Genomic DNA, 21,841 nt, shown 5'->3' on the forward strand with positions numbered 1-21,841 from the left:
ATTTCTCTGATGATTAGTATAGAGCTTTTTTTTTTACATATTTGTGCTTATTGGTTATTCTTTCATAAAAACATTTATTATTTATTTAATAGATCACCATCTTTGTCCCCCTCCCTCCCTACAATTGGGATTTCATCTTATTTCCATGCTGAGTAATAGAACAATGGCAAAACTAATCAGAATAAGGTACTTCAAAAAGGGAAGCTAAAGCAGTGTATTTTAACAGGCAAAATATAAATATATGCATTCTAGAATGCACAATGGTTTAGTTACTAAAAACTTCAAATGGGATCTTGAAGGATGTAGGCAAATCCAAGGTGTGGTGGAGATGAGCTAAGATGCTGTGCAACTGTTGAAGGGCTCTTGGCGCTGCAGCCCTTGGCCACTACCTGAATCCTGACATGGGGGAAGGTTTTAGCTAAGCCCACGTAGAGATGCAGTTAAGTGCTAAGTTGACTTAGGGGCTGTGCACAGGAACCAAAAGGCAGAAAAATACTCAACATTGCTGACGGCATCCACCCCAGGAAGTACTTTACTTTCCAGGAGCTCTAAACTGGCATAACTCCCAGGGCTCATATGGCTGACGGTATCCTTTGTGTTCCATTTGGCACAGCAAGGGACAGTGTCCCCACCACCTATGTGGTGATGCAGCCCCTGAAAGTGGCTTTCACCACCTCATCAATGAGGGCTTTGGTTCCTTGGGCAAAAGCCTCCCGATCAAATACGTCCACAGGTCCATTCCACATAAGCTGCTTAGTCCAAGCAACTGCCTTAGGTACTTCTTGCTCCTCTCCGGACCACAGTCCAAGCCCATCCAGCCTGCAGGAATGCCCGAGGGCACAGTGGCTTGGCCAATCTTGGCATTCTCACCAAACTTCTCAGCAGTGACAAAATCAACAGGTAAGGTAATCTTCACACCATTCTTCTTTGACAATCTTGGCAATCTCTTCATCATGCAGAGAAGTGCCAATCTCCATGTTGTTGAGCACCTTAAGGAAAGTAAAAGCCACTCCACCACCAATGATCATCTCATTGACTTTGTCCAGCACATTATCAATCAGCTGGATCTTGTGTGCAACTTTAGCTCCGCCCAGGATGGCCAGGAAGGGTTGCTCTGAGCTCTCCAAGGCCCTGGCAAAGTAGTTCATCTCCTTTATCAAGAAACCTGCAGCTTTCTGTGGCAGACTGACTCCCACCATGGAGCTGTGGGCTTGGTGAGCAGTGCCCAAAGCATCATTGCCATCGACATCCTCTAACTTGGAAAGTGAAGCTTGGAAGTCTTCTATTTTGGCTGGCTCAGATTTAACCCTCTTCTCAGGAGTATCTCTTTCCTTCCTTTCTTCCTCCCCATGAAAGCAAAGGTTCTCCAAGAATGAAACATCCTTGCTCAGCAGAGATTTGAGTTCTACAGCAACTGGCTCCAAAGAGATCTTGTCAGGCATGGGGACACCATCAGGCCAGCCCAGATGGCTTGTAAGAACAACTGACTTGGCTCCATTGTTCAAGCAGATCTGATGGTTGGGATGGCAGCCTTGATTCTCTGGTTATTTGTTATCTGGTTGTTCTCATAGGACCGTTGAAGTCCACTCTCATGATGACCTGCTTCCCCTTCATGTCCAGTTTGTCCAGAGGCAGCTTGTTAGAAAACAACATCTTGGCAATATAGCAGTGATGAGGTTGAGATCTTAAACAGAAGCATTATTAGTCATATCTCCTTTTGCAAAGTATCTTTTCCAAAAAAAGTGCCCTTCTTTTTTTTTTTTTAAGATTTTATTTGTTTATTTGCTAGAGAGAGAGAGAGGGAGTGACAGTACAAGCAGGGGGAGTGGCAGGCAGAGGGAGAAGCAGGCTCCCCACTGAGCAAGGAGCCCGATGTGGGACTCGATCCCAGAACCCTGGGATCATGACCTGAGCCAAAGGCAGACGCTTAACTGACTGAGCCACCCAGGTGTCCCAAAATTTGCCCTTTTTATTGGGTTATTTGTCTTTATAAAATTGATTTGTGGAATTCTTTCTATATTCTAGATAAAATTCCTTTGTCAAATTTACACATTTTGTAAATATTTTGTTTAGTCTGTGGCTTTCTTAATCATTTTCTTAATGATTTTTTTTTGATAGAAGTTTTCTTTTTAATATTGATGAAGTGAAAATTATCAATTTTTATAATGACTGGTGCTTTTTATGTTTCGTTCAATAAAGCTTTGCCTACTCAAGGTGACAAAAACAATTTCCTATGTTTTCCTCTAGAAGATTTAGGGTGATAGATTTTATATTTAGGCCTTTGATACATCTTGAAGTACTTTAACTTTGGTGTATGGAATGACATAGAGTTGATCCGGTACTATTTGTTTAAAAAGACTTCATTTCTTCTGAGTGGATTTAATTTAGCACCTTGGCTGAAAATAAGTTGACTCTCTAGAAATTTACATCTGTATCTATATCTAAATCTAGACTCTGTATTTGGTTCTACTGACATATTTGTTATTCCTTATACCAATACTACAGTCTTAATTAATGTAGCTTTATAAAGGTTCTTAAAAGAAGGAATGTATATTTTTTCCATTTTGTTCATTGTAAAAATCCCCTTGTAATTCCATTTTAATTTTAGAACAGTTCATAAATTTCCTCAAAAAATCCTTCTGGGATTTTGACTGGGATTGAACTGCATCTGTAGACCTCTGGTTGCTTTTAAGATTTACTATTTAACTTTTGTTTTCAATAATTTATGACATACCACAGTATCTATATCTATATCTATATCTATATCTATATCTATATCTATATCTATATCTATATAGTATCTATACTGCCTGGGTTTTACAGAACTTCTTCAATTTGGCCTTGAATTCACTGATTAGTTTTTAAAAATTCTCAGTCACAATCTTCGCAACTATTGCTTTTGCCTAAGTAACTCTCTTCTGATTCTAAGACCAGTTACATATTTTTTAGATGTTTATGCTATATTCTAATTGTCTGTTATGTTCTCAGGTTCTCCATATTTCTGGAGCTCCTTGCTTCAGTTTGGACATTTTCTTTTGACCTATCTTCTAACTCACTTACTCCTTCTTCAGCTACATCTAATCTGATGATTAAACTCAACCACTCAGTTTAATAAGATCTCAGCTACTGAAATCTTAACTTCAATTATTTTAAGTTCTAGAATTTCCAAATTTCAAATTTTCCTGTTCTCTGCTAAAATTTTCCATCGTCACTTAATTTCTGATTATATTAATTCAAAAGTTATGTACTATAACTCTAATATGTGGTTATTCTCTTGATAAATCTCAGTTGTCTGCTTTTTCTCTTGTGTGTTGGCCAATTCTTAACTTTTTGTGCTGATTACTTTGTATTGCTTAACAACATTATATATCATTAAGTAGCAAATTTATATCAATCAATTGAAGCTTTAGCTAATGGCATCTTTTTCCAGAGAGGGATTATTTCTGTTATTGCTGAGCATCACCATAATCCAGTCAGGAATTGAGGTGATTTTAAACTGGGCATCAGTTATGAGAACTGGTCTAGTTCCCATGCATGTAGAATATAATAACTTTAGATGTCAACTGAAAACTCAAGTATTTATAAGAACCATTAACTCCACCTTTTTCCCAGCTACATGAAAGTGTCAATGTTTTGCTCAGTATCTTATCCTCTCACCAATGCTTTAGCACTTATCATTATTTTTAATGGGAAAAGTAGCTCCAGACACTAAAATAATCTTTCTTGGTGTTCCTCATTTCCTGGTTCTTGGTTCTTTCAGTTCTGCATTGGTACTTTTTTTCCATTGGTAGTTTTTTGTGTGTCTTAAAATAGATATTTAAAAACATATTTTCCTAGCTTATTTAGTTGTTCTCAGCAAAAAGGCTGTTCTTAAGTGTCCTAGTTAGTCATTGCTAGAAAAAGAATTTCTTTATCATCTCTCTTTAAAAGTAGACTTTTTACAAGTTACTGAACCAGGTTTAAAAATATATATTAAAATATCATTCTCTTTGATAAATTTAGAAGAGGCAAGTTTTTCTTTATTTAGATTCAGTTAATTTACATCTGGAATCTTTAGTTGTGATATGTCAATTTTTAATTGGTAATTTTGGACATTGCTCGATGATAAGGAACATGTGACTCATAAGTGTAATTTACTGAGAATAAAAGAGGATGCTATGATTAAATGATGCTTGGGTTTACCCCCGAAATGTATATGCACAAAGTATACCCAAACCAGCATATCAAAGGCCGAAAAAACAGAACTGAAATTTAAACCACTACAGATCTTAGAGGTTGAACATAACTGGACTGATTCCCTCCTAAGACAAAACCATTCACATCCCCAAGAGGACTGTAATAGTGAACAGAATCTATAGGACATAACATCAACAGTGACCAGCATAAAACCCAAAATTAATTGACATGGAAAGACCTTAGAAATGTGACTCTCTTCCTTCCCTCTTTTCTTTCTTTCTTTCTTTCTTTCTTTCTTTCTTTCTTTCTTTCTTTCTTTCTTTCTTTCTTTCTTTCTTCCTTCCTTCCTTCCTTCCTTCCTTCCTTCCTTCCTTTCAAAGAAAGAGCATGAGTGTGTGTGAGCAGAGGGGAGAGTGGGCAGGGAGGGGCAGAGAGAAAGGGAGAGAGAATCTTAAGCAGGTTCCATGCCCAGTGTGGAGCCTGATGCAGGGCTTGATCTCACAACCTTGAGATCATGTCCTGAGCCAAAATCAAGAGTTTTGACTCAGGACAACTGAGCTATCCAGGCACTCCAAAATGTGACCCATTTTTAAGAAAAAAGACAACAGATACAAAGCCCAAGATGACCCAGAATTTCAGATTATCATGACAAGGACTTAACAATAACTATTATGGGATGCCTGGGTGGCTCAGTTGGTTAAACATCTGCCTCCACGGGGCGCCTGGGTGGCTCAGTCGTTAAGCGTCTGCCTTCGGCTCAGGTCATGATCCCAGGGTCCTGGGATCGAGCCCCACATCGGGCTCCCTGCTCGGCGGGAAGCCTGCTTCTCCCTCTCTCACTCCCCCTGCTTGTGTTCCCTCTCTCACTGTGCCTCTCTCTGTCAAATAAATAAATACAATCTTTAAAAAAAAAAACAAAAAAACATCTGCCTCCAGCTCGGGTCATGATCACAGGGGCCTGGGATCAAGTCCCACATCAGGCTCCCTGCTCAGGGGAGAGCCTGCTTCTCCCTCTGCCTGTCACTCCCCCTGCTTGTGCTCGATCTCTCTCTCTCTCTGACAAATAAATAAATTTTTTAAAAAGTAACTATTGTAATTACTATTATGTGTTATAATTTTATAACAAACACATATGGAATAAATACAGAGACAGAAAATATCAGCATAGAAATAAAAATATAAAAAATAACTAAATGAAATTTTAAAACTGAAAAGTACAATATCCTAAATAAAAGGTTCACTAGATGGGCTCAGTAACAGAATATATGTAACAGAGGAAGGTGTCTGCAAACTCAAAGATAGATAAAAATTATTCAAACTCAAGAAAACAGAAAAAAAAGATTGATTCAAAAATTAAACAAGACTTAGGCACAAACAAAACAATAGTAAAATATCTAAAGTAAGTGGTGTTGGATTTCCAGAAAGAGAAGATAAAAAGATTAGGGCACAAATGGATTTTAAAAAAACAACATTTGAAAATATCCTAAATTTGATGGGAAACATAAATTATAGAATCTAGAAGCTCAGTAACTTCTAAGAAAATGATGCATAGGTACATAATAATCAAGCTGCAAAATCCAAAGATATTTCAAACAAAATTAAACACTTTACAGGGAGAGGGATAACAATTTGAATACTATGGATTTTTCATCAAAATTTACCAAGAAGGGTCAGCATAATGACATTGGTAAAGTACTGACATGAAAAACAAAAACATAATAACTTTCAACCTGGATTATATATCCAACAAAATCCTTCAAGAATAAAAGATAAATAAGAGAATCAAGGAATCAATCTCAAATCAAAGAACAATGAAGACAATTTATTACTAGCCAATCTAACCTACAAGAAAAAAATTAAGAAAGTTCTTCAGGATGAAGGAAACTGATACTGGAGGGAAAACTGAATCTTTAGGAATGAATGAAGAGATTGGGAAAATTATAACAAAATGCATTAAAAAAAATCCAACTGACTGATTTTATGGCTAGATGCAAGTATCAAAGCCTTAAATTAGATGTTTGTCCCTGATTATTGAGATAGGTCAAATGTGATATGTCACCCAGATGCTTCCTATTAGAACAAAAATACTCATTTCTCCAGTTGCCAGGACTTGGCTACTAAAGGCTCACTGGGGAGACCTGCTCAAGAAATGCCCTCATTCATGGGGAGGTGCTTCATCCACTTTGTGCCTCTTTCCCAGAGGCCACCCACATTCAATGACCAGTCTATGTTGGGGTGTAAAAGCCCATCTGCCTTTTCTCAGTTTGGGACAACCTTGAAAGGTCATTGTACTCCTTCAACTCTCCACAAAATCAGCTGACAGCCTTCGTTCTAACCACACCACAGTACAAACTTTTCCCTCTACATGATCTTGTTTCATCACTCCCTTGTACATGTGGTTCCAAAGGGCCCTCCCCAACAAACTTGGTGCATGCAAATCCCTGTTTGCAGTCTGTTTCCTGGGTAACCCGACCTAAAAGAGTTTAACATATACAGAACCCTTGTAAAGCTGAATCCTTTGAAAAAACTGAAAGATGAGGGGGCGAAGAAAGAACAAACATCACAGTAATTTTCACTTGAAGATAATTATTTAGATTGTTTTTCTCAGTATGATTGGCTAAATAAAACACATTCATGGAACCCCGCTGAAAGGGAAATGATAGTGTTAAGACTTGCTTTCTATCTAAACTCCATCAACTCTAAGATCTTGCATGGGTTCAATCTACCACCAGTCTGCGATGCCAAAGATAAAATAAATAGAACACGATTAGAAAATGGAAAAAAATGAGAAGATGCTCTCTTAAGCCATAACGTGTGTAGAGAAATAGATGCTGAGTTATCATAAGGAGTCACAGCTATTCACTGGCACTCAGAGCAAATAGACCAAATCTTCTTTTAGAGGCAATGACAGATTCATGCTGAAAAAAAAAAAAATCTCAAATTCTTTCCTTAGGTCAAGCACATTAAAAAAAAATCACATAAACACTCTCAATCACTCTAAAACGTTGAGGATTAAAGGTGTTTTGGTTGAGCTTTTTGCTTATCCTATTTCTACTGTTTGAAAAAAATTCCAGTCATTTTTTTAAAAAGATTTTATTTATTTGGGAGAGAGCACAGAAGTGGGGGCGGGGGGGGGCAGGGGGAGAGGGACAAGCGGACTCCCCACTGAGCAGGGAGTCCAACATGGGACTCAATCCCAGGACCCTGAAATCATGACCTGAATCGAAGGCAGACGCTTAACTGACTGAGCCACCCCGGCTCTCCATTTCCAGTCATTCTTAATAATCCCTTTCATTATGGAGCTAGGGTTCAGAGTACACTATTGTATATAGTATCTCATTTATATTTTTGTTATTACCCACACAGTATTTATTGTAGAATTATTGAAAAATACAGTGGTGCCTGGGTAGCTCAGTCGGTTAAGCGACCAACTCTTGATTTCAGCTCAGGTCCTGATCTCAGAGTGGTGAGACTGAGCCCCGGGTCAGGCTCCACATTGGGCATGGAATCTGCTTAAGATTCTCTCTCTCCCTCAGCCCCTCTCCATCCACCCCCATCTCTCTCTCTTAAAAACAAACAAACAAACAACAACCACAAGAAACCAAAATAGAGAAGCAGAAATTGGGTAACAAATTATAGGTAATCCTAAATACCAAGATAGACATTGCAGGAGTCATGCTTTATGTTGCCTTCCTAGTAGTCTTTCCTCCCAAAGAACATACTATTTTTCCTCCAGGAACCTCCAAGCCCTCCCTTCCCAAATGCAATATAAGTGTGGATATGACTTAATCTATCCTTTACTTAAAAAAGGTAAGGTGCTTGTCTCAGGCCTAAATAATCAAATCCCAAAACAATTGGTTCAGGGATAGTACATGCATCAAGACAGGACAATGAATGCTGGGGTACTGGAGGCAGCAATTAAGAAAGTTTTTTTTATTTTTTTCTAGCTGGGAATGCTAACCTGGTGGGAAATTACATATGGCCATCTTGACCACCATATGTGGTGGTCCTTCCTGAAACTAAAGCTAACACAAACAAAAGCAAAATAAAGCTAAAACCTTAGAGCTCACAACATCTAAGCCTTTGAATGCATTTGTACCTGAATCTCTTTTGAACTTTTCTGTTTATGTAAGTTAATATATTCCCTTTTTTTCTTAAGCATACTTGAATTTTGTTTGCATTACTTACAACTGAAAGAGCTTCAATAATATATAACTGTTCATACTGCTGATTATTTTCTCCTGGCTATATTTAAATAGATGTACACAGTTTAATAGATAATAGGAAGACAACAAAATTGGGAAATATTTCATTTTCTATATATAAAACTATCCAACATAGCAGGCAAGATAAATATTATTAATCATATTTTACAGACAAATCAGGGAACAAGGGACAAAGTCAAATTTTGAACTGGAACCCATGTCTTGTTAAGATTTGGTATTTTTTTTTTTAGAGATTTTATTTATTTGAGAGCAAGAGAGAGAGAGAGCAAGAGAGAGAGCATGAGCAGGGGGGAGGGGCTGAGGGAGAAGCAGACTCCCTGCTTAGCAGGGAAGCCTGATGCCAATGCGGGGCTCCATCCCAGGACTCTGAGATCATGACCTGAGCTGAAGGCAGCCGCTTAACTGACTGAGCCACCCAGGCACCCCCAACATTTGGTATCTTATGTATATATTATATAAACATTTATATATACACACACACACACAAACACATATATATGACATTGTGTATGTTATATATACATATATATGAGATGACATTATGTATATTATATATACATTTTATATATAATATATATATATGACATGACATTGTTCTTCAACTCTCTCATCATCTTAATAATTTATTTCCTGGATATTAATAAAAATTAATTATCAGGTGAGAGTAAAAGTGAAGGAAGAAATTATGAGTTTATAAATACTTTATCAATCCTCACAATTAGAAATGTAGAAAATAATGATACTGAAAAGAGAATCAAGACCTGCGAGAACGTGGATAAAGGTTTGAAAGCATCCATTCCTTCATTCAACATATGTGTGTCTCATGCCTTCTTGGTGCAAAGGCCTGTGTCAGAACTCTGGGGACTCACTGTGATCAGGCCCTAACTAGCCCCTGCCCTCATGGCATTACAGAAAGAAACAGAACACATCCAGGTGTGCACACAAGTGATATGAAAATTCCAACTCTGGCATGTGCATTGTAGCGGAGATATTTTGGTGCTGAGTTCATAACAAGACGATTTGATGTAATGAGAAGAACTAAGGAATGTCTGTGAGGGTAATGATGCTTAAACTAAGTCCTGAGGATTAGCTGGCTTAAAAGGGAGGGGAAAATGGTCTAAATTGAGGCAACAGCATATGCAAAGATTCTGGGAAAGTGGGAGGGTGTATAAAGAATACATAAGACCATGAGATGCTCTGCAGGTCTCACCTAGTTAGAACAAATGGTACTATGGCTAAAGGTATGGCTGGGGTTTTTTTTGTTTTTTGTTTCTTTATTTTAACTGAAATTTATAAGATTAGGTATTATTTGTTTAAAATGGACTTACTTTATTCTCTCCTAACACATAAGCAGACAAAGATTTTTTCCACACAAATTAGCTTTCTGTTGTTTAAAAAACACACACATGGGGCGCCTGGGTGGCTCAGACGGTTAAGCGTCTGCCTTCGGCTCAGGTCATGATCCCAGGGTCCTGGGATCCAGCCCCGCATCAGGGTCCCTGCTGAGCCCGGAGCCTGCTTCTCCCTCTCCCTCTGCCTGCCGCTCCCCCTGCTTGTACACGCTCTCTTTCTGTCAAAAATAAAAATAAAATCTTTAAAAAAAAAATAAAACACACACACACAAGGAGAAAGAGATTGTTGCAGAAGAATATAAATGAATTAACATTTTTTTTCTCTGCAATATGTAGCCTAACTTTCTCTTGCTTCAATTTAAGCTACTTTAAGATAATACCTTTTCTGTGCTAATCTTTCCTAGAATTATACAATTTAGAAGTGGAAGAGATCTTAAAAATATTCTAAAATAATCCTTCAGTTTTAAGGATGGAAAAACTAACCCCTCTCCCCCAATGTGATTTGTACAAGGGCACCCAGGGAAAACAGCACAAGTGATTAGTTATTTCTCAAAAAACAATTTTTGCCAAACCAAATCCTGATTTCTATATCCAACTATTATCTTGTCAATCTTTTAAGCCTTTCATTGACTCTCCACTTCTCCTATTCTGTTAAGCTGTAGAGCTCAAAGTGTCTCACACAGCATCGAATGACAGCGTACTGAAATAAAAGACAGTAGGTTAGATTCCTGCAGTTTTTCACGTTATGTCCCTAAATTATTTGTGCCTGAATGTTGGCATGTGTTCGATATCGCTAACCTAATAATCCTATAAATTTTATACAGATATGTAAAATGCTCTGTCATAATATGACTATAATTGATTTTGTATATTAAGAGGTATAGGTTTCTCAAATAATCTATTTTTAGTAGGAAAAACAGTCCAGTTCTTTTGAGAAGAAAACATAAATGAGACAGCAACAAAGAATTGATATTTGCAGCTACAGAGTGCAAACCATCTGTTACTGAAGTAATTATTAAAATATTTCTTTGACATAAGTTAAATATTTCAAAATAAATTGCCTAATAATGAATAGATTTATTGACAGCCTCAGAATTCACATTGGTTGTAAATTTATTCAACCATTTTCTCTTGTCTTTTTTTTTTTAAAGATTTATTTATTTATTTTAGAGAGTGGGGGCAGGGGCAGAGGGAGAGGGAGAGAGTCTCAAGCAGACTCCGTACTTATTGTGGACCCAGAGGCGGGGCTTGACCCCATAACCCTAAGATCACGACCTGAGCAGAAACCAAGAGTTGGGCGCTTAACCAACTGTGCCACCCAGGCACCCCTTCTCTTGCTCTTAAATCCTTTTCAAAATCAGTTTTAAGGTTTAAATATGCCTTGATTTTTATCTATCATCTATCATTTATTTTTGTTTTTTTGATAATGGAATGGATGAAAAATTCTGAGCAATGATAAATGGAACCATCCTCCATCTATCATGAAATAATATGTCCAGAAAAATATTGGTTCTGAATAAAGTGTCACATGAGATAAAGTAACATAAAAAGCAAGCAACTGCTTCTTCATTATTGTACAATTAATATATTTACATTAATTATATCAATTAATATATTTAATGTAATATAGGCATATAATAAAAATTAAAGAGTGTATAAAAATATATAATGAGGGGCGCCTAGGTGGCTCAGTTGGTTAAGTGACTGCCTTCGGCTCAGGTCATGATCCTGGAGTCCCTGGATCGAGTCCCAGGATCGAGTCCCGCATTGGGCTCCCTGCTCGGCAGGGAGTCTGCTTCTCCCTCTGACCCTCCCCCCTCTCATGCTCTCTCTCATTCTCTCTCTCAAATAAATAAATAAAATCTTAAAAAAAAAGACATAAAAAAATATAATGAAAAGCAATCATTCTCCCAGTTCCATTATTTATACCATTATTTTTATTCTTTCATAACCTTGAACAATATTTTCACAGCTCATATTCTTGTGCCATCATCACCAGTCAATATGACAGTTCTGATGAGGTAAGCCCTTCTATTTCATCTTCTTCCACTACTTTTCACCTTCTACATTTTCTCAAGTACCTGTTTGCATATTTTTAAGGTTAAAACTAAAATTACATTACATTCTATATTCATAATCTTTACCTGAGCTTTTATATAGATTTATTAATAAAGCTGAAAACCAACAAGCTGTATCAACATTATTATGACTGTCTTAAGTTCATTTAAGGATTTGCCAGATAGAGAACTTTCTACTTTACTTGTCCAATATTATGATCCCCAAGCAGCACTGAGGACAATATTCCTACGTAAACAGAATTGCTTTTCTTATACTCCTTTACTTCAAACCATTCCACGTATCAGTTTGCTTCATATTTGCTTGGATAACGATCTTCCTACACAAAATTTGATTTTGCCTGGCCACTGTAATTGCCTTTTCTTTTTCTTCTTGACCAAAGAAACAAAACAATTACAAGCTTTGCCATAGCTCCAATTTATCATATATATATATATATTGACAAAAATATCATATATTATATAAGTTCTTTTCCTGGAAATTTATAAATTACAAAGTGCTATAATCTGCTCTAATTTAAGATGAGAGTCACCTAGTCAAACACTATTAACCGAGAATTCATCTCTCCTAGGTTACATCCATATGTTCTGGATCTCATGAGCTTGGTTCACTTGGTTTTCTTCCTCATTTTGCTAGTATATTTCAAGAAAATCCTATGATACAGAAATGATAAATGTTAAGGGTCTTGAATATTTTAAATGTTCCCAACTGACTGATATTTTCGGTGGGTACAGAATTCTAGATTCTATATAATTTTTTTTTCTCAGAATTTTAAAGGCATTGCTTCATTAACTTTTATCATTCCATGTTCTGATACCTGTCTACTTTACTTTGTACATATTCTATCTTGTCTTTTGGTATTTTTAACTTAATAGTTTTAGGATCTTCTTATCATTAATGGTATCACATGTGACTTGGTGTAGCTCTTTCCACATTCATCAATGAACCCTTTCATTCTAAAAACATAATTCCCTTCCTCTCTGGAAAATTTTCTTGCAAATTCTTTGATGATTTTCTCTTCTCTATTTTCTTAACTCTCCCTCTAGGGCCATAATTCAGATAATGAATGTCCTATAATATTTCTCTGTTACCTCCCAAATAAGCTATCTACACTCAAATCCTTGTCTCAAGTTCTGGTTCTGGAGGAAGCCAAATCAAGGCACCATGCAACAAAAACAGACTTTAAATTACATATTAAAGTATATTAAAATAATAAATAAAAATTAGCCTTTTGGGCAAGTGAGAACAAAGTAATATATGTGTATGCTGAAGTAATGATTTCATTTCAGTTTTCATCTGAAACTGTACAGTTTCTTTCACTTTTCTGAAAATGATTATCAGAAATCAAAGGAAGAAGATGAAAACAACTGTACTACTTTTTTCAATTAAAAAAATAAAAAGTCAACCTATATTTTTCACAAACTTATTAAGAAGTTCTGTGTTCTGGGTGAAGAGAGAGGACTACAAATATAACAGAATTACCATTCTCTAATTCACACACACAAAAAAAAATAGCACCAAAACAAAAATACAAACAAGTAAAAGGGGATAACCTAACAATATGCTTGAACAACTTGTAAACAAGGAAATTAAAAAAAAAAGTCTTTAACAGATAATATTGGTAATAGGAGATAAATCACTTGATTCCTAAGACTGTTCATGCTTTACATCCTTTACTAATGAGTTAATAAAATACCAAGACTACTCACTGTAATGCTTTCCAAAATCTGGAATGAAGCAACTGGGTAGACATCCATTTTATCTGTTCTTTTTGTACTGAGGAGTAATGGAATCTAAAGGTGAACATAAGGAAGATAACAAAGGGTGTAAGGGTGTAACTCAATCAACTAAAGGCTCCAGGGCTACATATCAGATGAGAAAAGATTCCAAAGCCCAAGGGTAGTCCCTCCATGAGAAAAATATCCAATTAGAGAGATGGAAATCTGCTTCAGGACTTCAACCAAAACTTCTACTGAGTTATCTGACTCCCCTCATCTGTACACCCTTATCCTACCATCCCTTCTCAGTCTGCAGGAACATGGTTAAGGTACACAATCCCCAACCCTCATCTCTAGCTTGGAGGTGAAGACAAACTAGATACTAGTGGAGAGGAGTCAAGATCCATTCACTCTAAGAGCAAAAGAATTTACAGGCAGAATATCCTAAGCATAACCAAGATGAAAGAAACATGGCAATAATGCAAATATACTTTAAAGGAGAGAAAACATGAAGGAAAGAAAAAAAAGAAGGGAGAGAGGGAAGGAGGGATGGAGAAATAAAAAAGTAGGATATAATAGGAAAGCAAGTAATCAGATTCAGAAAAAATTAAAATCTCATAGAATGAAATTCCTAACTGCCTCATAAAAGAAGATAAATAAGAACATGAATTTAATAAAACAGCATATAACAATAAAATAAATGACATTATGAGATGAAAATCATATTGCAGACCCCCCAAAAAAACATTGAAGGGCAAAATGGTGTCATCATTATAGAGCTAAACAATAAATTAAAAAATAGGAAGGAGCCAAATAGAAGTCACACTAAGAACTGAATTATTGGTATAAAAGGAACACTTAAGGTAAGCAAAGTGAATACAAATGAGAAAGTCAAAAGGGTTTACATTATCATGACATTATTTGATAGGAAACTAAAGAAACTGGCAAGGAGATGGAATTATGTAAGAATTCTTTTTTCTTTCGGCAAGATGGCGGAGGAGTAGGAGACCTGGATTTCGTCTCCTCTCAGGAATTCAGCTGGATAGGGATCAAACCATTCTGAACACCTACAAACTCAACAGGAGGTCAAAGAAAAGAAGAGCAACAACTCTCTCATCAGAAAAGCGACCACTTTCTGGAAGGTAGGACGTGCGGAGAAGTGAATCCGAGGCGATATTCGGGAGGATAGACGGCGGGGGAGGGGCCTCCGGCGGCCGCTTCTGGCAAGTGATAGAGCCGCTGAGCACAAAATCGGAACTTTTAAAAGTCTGCTCCGCTGAGGGACGTCACTCTGGTGGCTAAGCGGGGGGTGGAACCCTCCGGGACAGTGTGGTCTCAGGACCCTCGGGGTCACAGAAAGACCGGGGGTGCCTGAATGTGGCAGAGCTCCCAGGTAACAGAGCAGGGAAGCCGGCGGCAGAGGCGGAGCCCAGGCGCGGGCTCTCAGCTCGGGGTTGCCATAAACTGTGATCCGCGGCACAGTCAGGCCACTGCTCCTCCAGCAGGGACCCAGCAAGCAGCAGATCCGGGGAGACTCACCTTCCTCCCCCGGGAGAAGCCGCGCAGGAGTGCACCGCAGGGATCTGCTGGGTTTGGAGACTCCACCCGGGGTTGGGGGCCAGAGACAGAAACGCGCGGTCACAGGCCGGGTGAGCACGGAGTGCGGCTGGAGACCGGGGAGACGGGAGTGACTGACGGCTTTTCTCTGGGGGCTCACTGAGAAGCGGGACCCCGAGTTCTCGGCTCCTCCGGGGCGGAGATTGGGAGGCCGCCATTTTCACTCTCCGCCTCCAAAGCTGTACGGAAAGCTCGCAGGGAACAAAAGCCCCGGAGAGCAAACCCCAGCAGATTACTTAGCTGGGAGGGGGCAAGGGCGGGGCAATTCTGCCTCCGGCAAAGACATTTGGAAACCACGGCAACAGGCCCCTCCCCAGAAGATCAGCGAGAACAGCCAGCCAAGACCAAGTTTACCCATCAATGAGAACGGCAGAACTCCAGCTCTAGGGGACTACTGCACATAGAATTCATGGCTTTTTTACCATGATTCTGTAGTCTTTCAAAGTTAATTTTTTTTTAACTGTCTTTTTTTCTTTTTTTATTCTTTTTGAATTTTTCTTTTTCCCTTTTTCAACCAACATCTTATCAATCCCTTTTTTTTAAAAAAAAAACATTTTTATTTTTCATTTTTAGAGTCATATTCTATCCCTTCATAGTAGTTACCCATATTTTTGGCGTATATATATAAGTTGTTCTCTCTTTAAAATTTTGAGATAGTTTCTTCTAACAGATCAAAATATACCCTAAATCTCTAGTATATGGTGTTTTCTGTTCCCCTGCCTGATCACATCCTCTCCCTTTTTTTTTCTTTTTTTAAATCCTCTTCTTTCTTTTTTCAAACAACTTCTTATCAATTCCTTTTATAAAATTTTTTATAATTTCCATCTTTACAGTCATATTCCATCCCTTCATCATATCAACCCTTATTTTTGTACATATATAAGTTTTTCTTTCTTTAATATTTTGGGAGGCACTTTCTTCTAAAAGACCAAAATACACCCCAAATCTAGTGTGTGGCACTGATCATATTTGATCACATTCTGGTTTTTTGTTGTTGTTTTGTTTTGTTTGTTTTTGTTTTTATCTTTATCTTTTTCTTTTTTTTCTTTTTCTTTTTTCTCTCTTTCCCTTTCTTTTCCCACTGCTTCAGGTTTTTTCTGATTTGTTTAGAGTATATTTTCTGGGGACGTTGTTACTCTGCTAGCATTTTGTTCTCTCATTAATCTATTCTCCTCTGCACAAAATGACAAGACGGAAAAAATCACCTCAACAAAAAGAACAAGAGGTAGTACCGACTGCCAGGGACCTACTCAATACGGACATTAGTACAATGTCAGATCTAGAGTTCAGAATCATCACTTTAAAGATACTAGCTGGGCTTGAAAAAAATATGGAAGTTATTAGAGAAACCCTTTCTGGAGAAGTAAAAGAACTAAAATCCAACCAAGTAGAAATCAAAAAGGCTATTAATGAGGTGCAATCAAAAATGGGGGCGCTAACTGCTAGAATAAATGAGGCAGAAGAGAGAATCAGTAATATAGAAGATGAAATGATGGAAAATAAAGAAGCTGAGAAAAAGAGAGATAAACAACTACTGGATCACGAGGGCAGAATTCGAGAGATAAGCGATACCATAAGACGAAACAACATTAGAATAATTGGGATCCCAGAAGAAGAAGAAAGAGAGAGAGGGGCAGAAGGTATAATGGAGCAAATTATAGCAGAGAACTTCCCTAATTTGGGGAAGGAAACAGGCATGAAAATCCAGGAAGCACAGAGAACCCCTCTCAAAATCAATAAAAATAGGTCAACACCCCGACATCTAATAGTAAAACTTACGAGTCTCAGAGACAAAGAGAAAATCCTGAAAGCAGCTCGGGAGAAGAGATATGTAACCTACAAGGGTAGAAACATTAGATTGGCAACAGACCTATCCACAGAGACCTGGCAGGCCAGAAAGGACTGGCAGGATATATTCAGAGCACTAAACGAGAAAAATATGCAGCCAAGAATACTATATCCAGCTAGGCTGTCATTGAAAATTGAAGGAGAGATAAAAAGCTTCCAGGACAAACAAAAACTAAAGGAATTTGCAAACACAAAACCAGCCCTACAGGAAATCTTGAAAGGAGTCCTCTAAGCAAAGAGAGACCCCAAAAGCAACATAGACCAGAAAGAAACACAGACAATATACGGTGACAGTCACCTTACAGGCAATACAATGGCACTAAATTCCTATCTTTCAATAGTTACCCTGAATGTAAATGGGCTCAATGCCCCAATCAAAAGACACAGGCTATCAGACTGGATTAAAAAACAAGACCCATTGATATGCTGTCTGCAAGAGACTCATTTTCGACCCAAAGACAGCCCCAGATTGAAAGTGAGGGGGTGGAAAACCATTTACCATGCTAATGGACACCAAAAGAAAGCTGGGGTGGCAATCCTTATATCAGACAAATTAGATTTTAAACCAAAGACTGTAATAAGAGATGAGAAAGGACACTATATCATACTTAAAGGATCTATCCAACAAGAAGATCTAACAATTGTAAATATCTATGCCCCTAACATGGGAGCAGCCAATTATATAAGCCAATTAATAACAAAAGCAAAGAAACACATCGACAACAATACAATAATAGTGGGGGACTTTAACACCCCCCTCACTGAAATGGACAGATCGTCTAAGCAAAAGATCAACAAAGAAATAAAGACTTTAAATGACACACTGGACCAAATGGACTTTACAGACATATTCAGAACATTCCACCCCAAAGCAACGGAATACACATTCTTCTCTAGTGCCCATGGAACATTCTCCAGAATAGATCACATCCTAGGTCATAAATCAGGTCTCAACCGGTACCAAAAGATTGGAATCATTCCCTGCCTATTTTCAGACCACAATGCTTTGAAACTAGAGCTCAATCACAAGACAAAAGTCAGAAAGAACTCAAATACATGGAGGCTAAAGAGCATCCTACTAAAGAACGAATGGGTCAACCAGGAAATTAAAGAAGAATTAAAAAAATACATGGAAACCAATGAAAATGAAAACACAACTATTCAAAATCTTTGGGATGCAGCAAAGGCAGTCCTAAGAGGAAAGTATATAGCAATACAAGCCTTTCTCAAGAAGCAAGAAAGGTCTCAAGTATACAACCTAACCCTACACCTAAAGGAGCTGGAGAAAGAACAGCAAATAAAGCCTAAACCCAGCAGGAGAAGAGAAATAATCAAGATCAGAGCAGAAATCAATGAAATAGAAACTAAAAGAACAGTAGAACAGATCAACGAAACTAGGAGCTGGGTCTTTGAAAGAATTAACAAGATTGATAAACCCCTGGCCAGACTTATCAAAAAGAGAAGAGAAATGACCCACATCAACAAAATCATGAATGAAAGAGGAGAGATCACAACCAACACCAAAGAAATACAAACAATTATAAGAATATATTATGAGCAACTCTATGCCAACAAATTAAATAACCTGGAAGAAATGGATGCATTTCTAGAGATGTACCAACTACCCAAACTGAACCAGGATGAAATAGAAAACCTGAACAGACCTATAACCACTAAGGAAATTGAAGCAGTCATCAAAAATCTCCCAACAAACAAAAGCCCAGGGCCAGATGGCTTCCCAGGGGAATTCTACCAAACATTTCAAGAAGAATTAATACCTATTCTTCTGAAACTGTTCCAAAAAATAGAAATGGAAGGAAAACTTCCCAACTCATTTTATGAGGCCAGCATTACCTTGATCCCAAAACCAGACAAAGACCCCATCAAAAAGGAGAATTACAGACCAATATCCCTGATGAACATGGATGCAAAAATTCTCACCAAAATACTAGCCAATAGGATCCAACAGTACATTAAAAGGATTATTCACCATGACCAAGTGGGATTTATCCCTGGGCTGCAAGGTTGGTTCAACATCCGCAAATCAATCAATGTGATACAATACATTAACAAAAGAAAGAACAAGAAACATATGATCCTCTCAATAGATGCAGAAAAAGCATTTGACAAAGTACAGCATCCTTTCTTGATCAAAACTCTTCAGAGTATAGGCATAGAGGGTACATACCTCAATATCATAAAAGCCATCTATGAAAAACCTACAGCGAATATCATTCTCAATGGGGAAAAACTGAGAGCTTTCCCCCTAAGGTCAGGAACGCGGCAGGGATGTCCACTATCACCACTGCTATTCAACATAGTATTGGAAGTCCTAGCCACAGCAATCAGACAACAAAAAGAAATCAAAGGCATCCAAATTGGCAAGGAAGAAGTCAAACTCTCACTCTTTGCAGATGATATGATACTTTATGTGGAAAACCCAAAAGACTCCACCCCAAAACTGCTAGAACTCATACAGGAATTCAGTCAAGTGGCAGGATATAAAATCAATGCACAGAAGTCAGTGGCATTCCTATACACCAACAACAAGACAGAAGAAAGAGAAATTAAGGAGTCAATCCCATTTACAATTGCACCCAAAACCATAAGATACCTAGGAATAAATCTAACCAAAGAGACAAAGGATCTGTACTCAGAAAACTATAAAATACTCATGAAAGAAATTGAGGAAGACACAAAGAAATGGAAAAACGTTCCATGCTCATGGATTGGAAGAACAAATATTGTGAAGATGTCAATGCTACCTAGAGCAATCTACACATTCAATGCAATCCCCATCAAAATACCATCCACTTTTTTCAAAGAAATGGAACAAATAATCCTAAAATTTGTATGGAACCAGAAAAGACCCCGCATAGCCAGAGGAATGTTGAAAAAGAAAAGCAAAGCCGGCGGCATCACAATTCCGGACTTCCAGCTCTATTACAAAGCTGTCATCATCAAGACAGCATGGTACTGGCACAAAAACAGACACATAGATCAATGGAACAGAATAGAGAGCCCAGAAATGGACCCTCAACTCTATGGTCAACTCATCTTTGACAAAGCAGGAAAGAATGTCCAATGGAAAAAAGACAGTCTCTTCAACAAATGGTGTTGGGAAAATTGGATAGCCACATGCAGAAGAATGAAACTGGACCATTTCCTTACACCACACACAAAAATAGACTCCAAATGGTTGAAAGACCTCAATGTGAGACAGGAGTCCATCAAAATCCTAAAGGAGAACACAGGCAGCAACCTCTTTGACCTCAGCCGAAGCAACTTCTTCCTAGAAACATCGCCAAAGGCAAGGGAGGCAAGGGCAAAAATGAACTATTGGGACTTCATCAAGATAAAAAGCTTTTGCAAAGCAAAGGAAACAGTCAACAAAACCAAAAGACAACCAACAGAATGGGAGAAGATATTTGCAAATGACATATCAGATAAAGGGCTAGTATCCAAAATCTATAAAGAACTCATCAAACTCAACACCCAAAGAACAAAGAATCCAATCAAGAAATGGGCAGAAGACATGAAAAGACATTTTTCCAAAGAAGACATCCAAATGGCCAACAGACACATGAAAAAGTGCTCAGTATCGCTCGGCATCAGGGAAATCCAAATCAAAACCTCAATGAGATACCACCTCACACCTGTCAGAATGGCTAAAATTAACAAGTCAGGAAATGACAGATGTTGGCGGGGATGCGGAGAAAGGGGAACCCTCCTACACTGTTGGTGGGAATGCAAGCTGGTGCAGCCACTCTGGAAAACTGTATGGAGGTTCCTCAAAAAGTTGAAAATAGAGCTACCATATGATCCAGCAATTGCACTACTGGGTATTTACCCCAAAGATACAAAAGTAGGGATCCGAAGGGGTACGTGCACCCCGATGTTTATAGCAGCAATGTCCACAATAGCCAAACTGTGGAAAGAGCCAAGATGTCCATCAACAGATGAATGGATAAAGAAGATCTGGTATATATATACAATGGAATATTATGCAGCCATCAAAAGGAACGAGATCTTGCCATTTGCAATGACGTGGATGGAACTGGAGGGTATTATGTTGAGTGAAATAAGTCAAACAGAGAAAGACATGTATCATATGATCTCACTGATATGAGGAATTCTTAATCTCAGGAAACAAACTGAGGGTTGCTGGAGTGGGGGGGGGGGTGGGAAGGATGGGGTGACTGGGTGATAGACACTGGGGAGGGTATGTGCTCTGGTAAGCGCTGTGAATTTTGCAAGACTGTTGAATCTCAGATCTGTACCTCTGAAACAAATAACGCAATATATGTTAAGAAAAAAAAAAAGAAGAAGAAGAAGAAGGTAGCGGGAGGGGAAGAATGAAGCGGGGGAAATCGGAGGGGTAGACGAACCATGAGAGACGATGGACTCTGAAAAACAAACAGGGTTCTAGAGGGGAGGGGGGTGGGAGGATGGGTTAGCCTGGTGGTGGGTACTGAGGAGGGCACGTTCTGCATGGAGCACTGGGTGTTATGCACAAACAATGAATCATGGAACACTTCATCTAAAACTAATGATGTAATGTATGGGGATTAACATAAGAATAAAAAAAAAATTAAAAAAAAAAAAAAAAAGAATTCTTTTTTCTTTCAATGAAGAAAAACTACAAATTTAATAACCTGTCATGTTTCAGAGAAAGTCAATGCTGATACTTCACTCTTAGAAATAGCTTAGTTAGTATCCCAAAGATTAAAAAAAAAAAAATTCTTTAAACACCCAGAAAGGAAAACAAACTAACCTATAATGGAGAAATACCAGGCTGGCTGGCTATGGACTCCTCTGTGGCAGGATT

At 38.0% G+C, this 21,841-nt stretch overlaps 1 pseudogene across 1 annotated transcript; it reads right to left on the reverse strand.

The window, feature by feature from the left end:
- Positions 1-447: 447 nt before the first annotated feature.
- Positions 448-1,653, reverse strand: LOC110585094 (annotated as a pseudogene). The gene has a single exon (XR_006539595.1). The product of XR_006539595.1 is annotated as a phosphoglycerate kinase 1-like (transcript).
- Between the last annotated feature and the right edge of the window lie 20,188 nt (positions 1,654-21,841).

This window comes from Neomonachus schauinslandi, chromosome 1, assembly GCF_002201575.2.
Source record: "Neomonachus schauinslandi chromosome 1, ASM220157v2, whole genome shotgun sequence".
NCBI classification, from domain to species: Eukaryota; Metazoa; Chordata; class Mammalia; order Carnivora; family Phocidae; genus Neomonachus; species Neomonachus schauinslandi.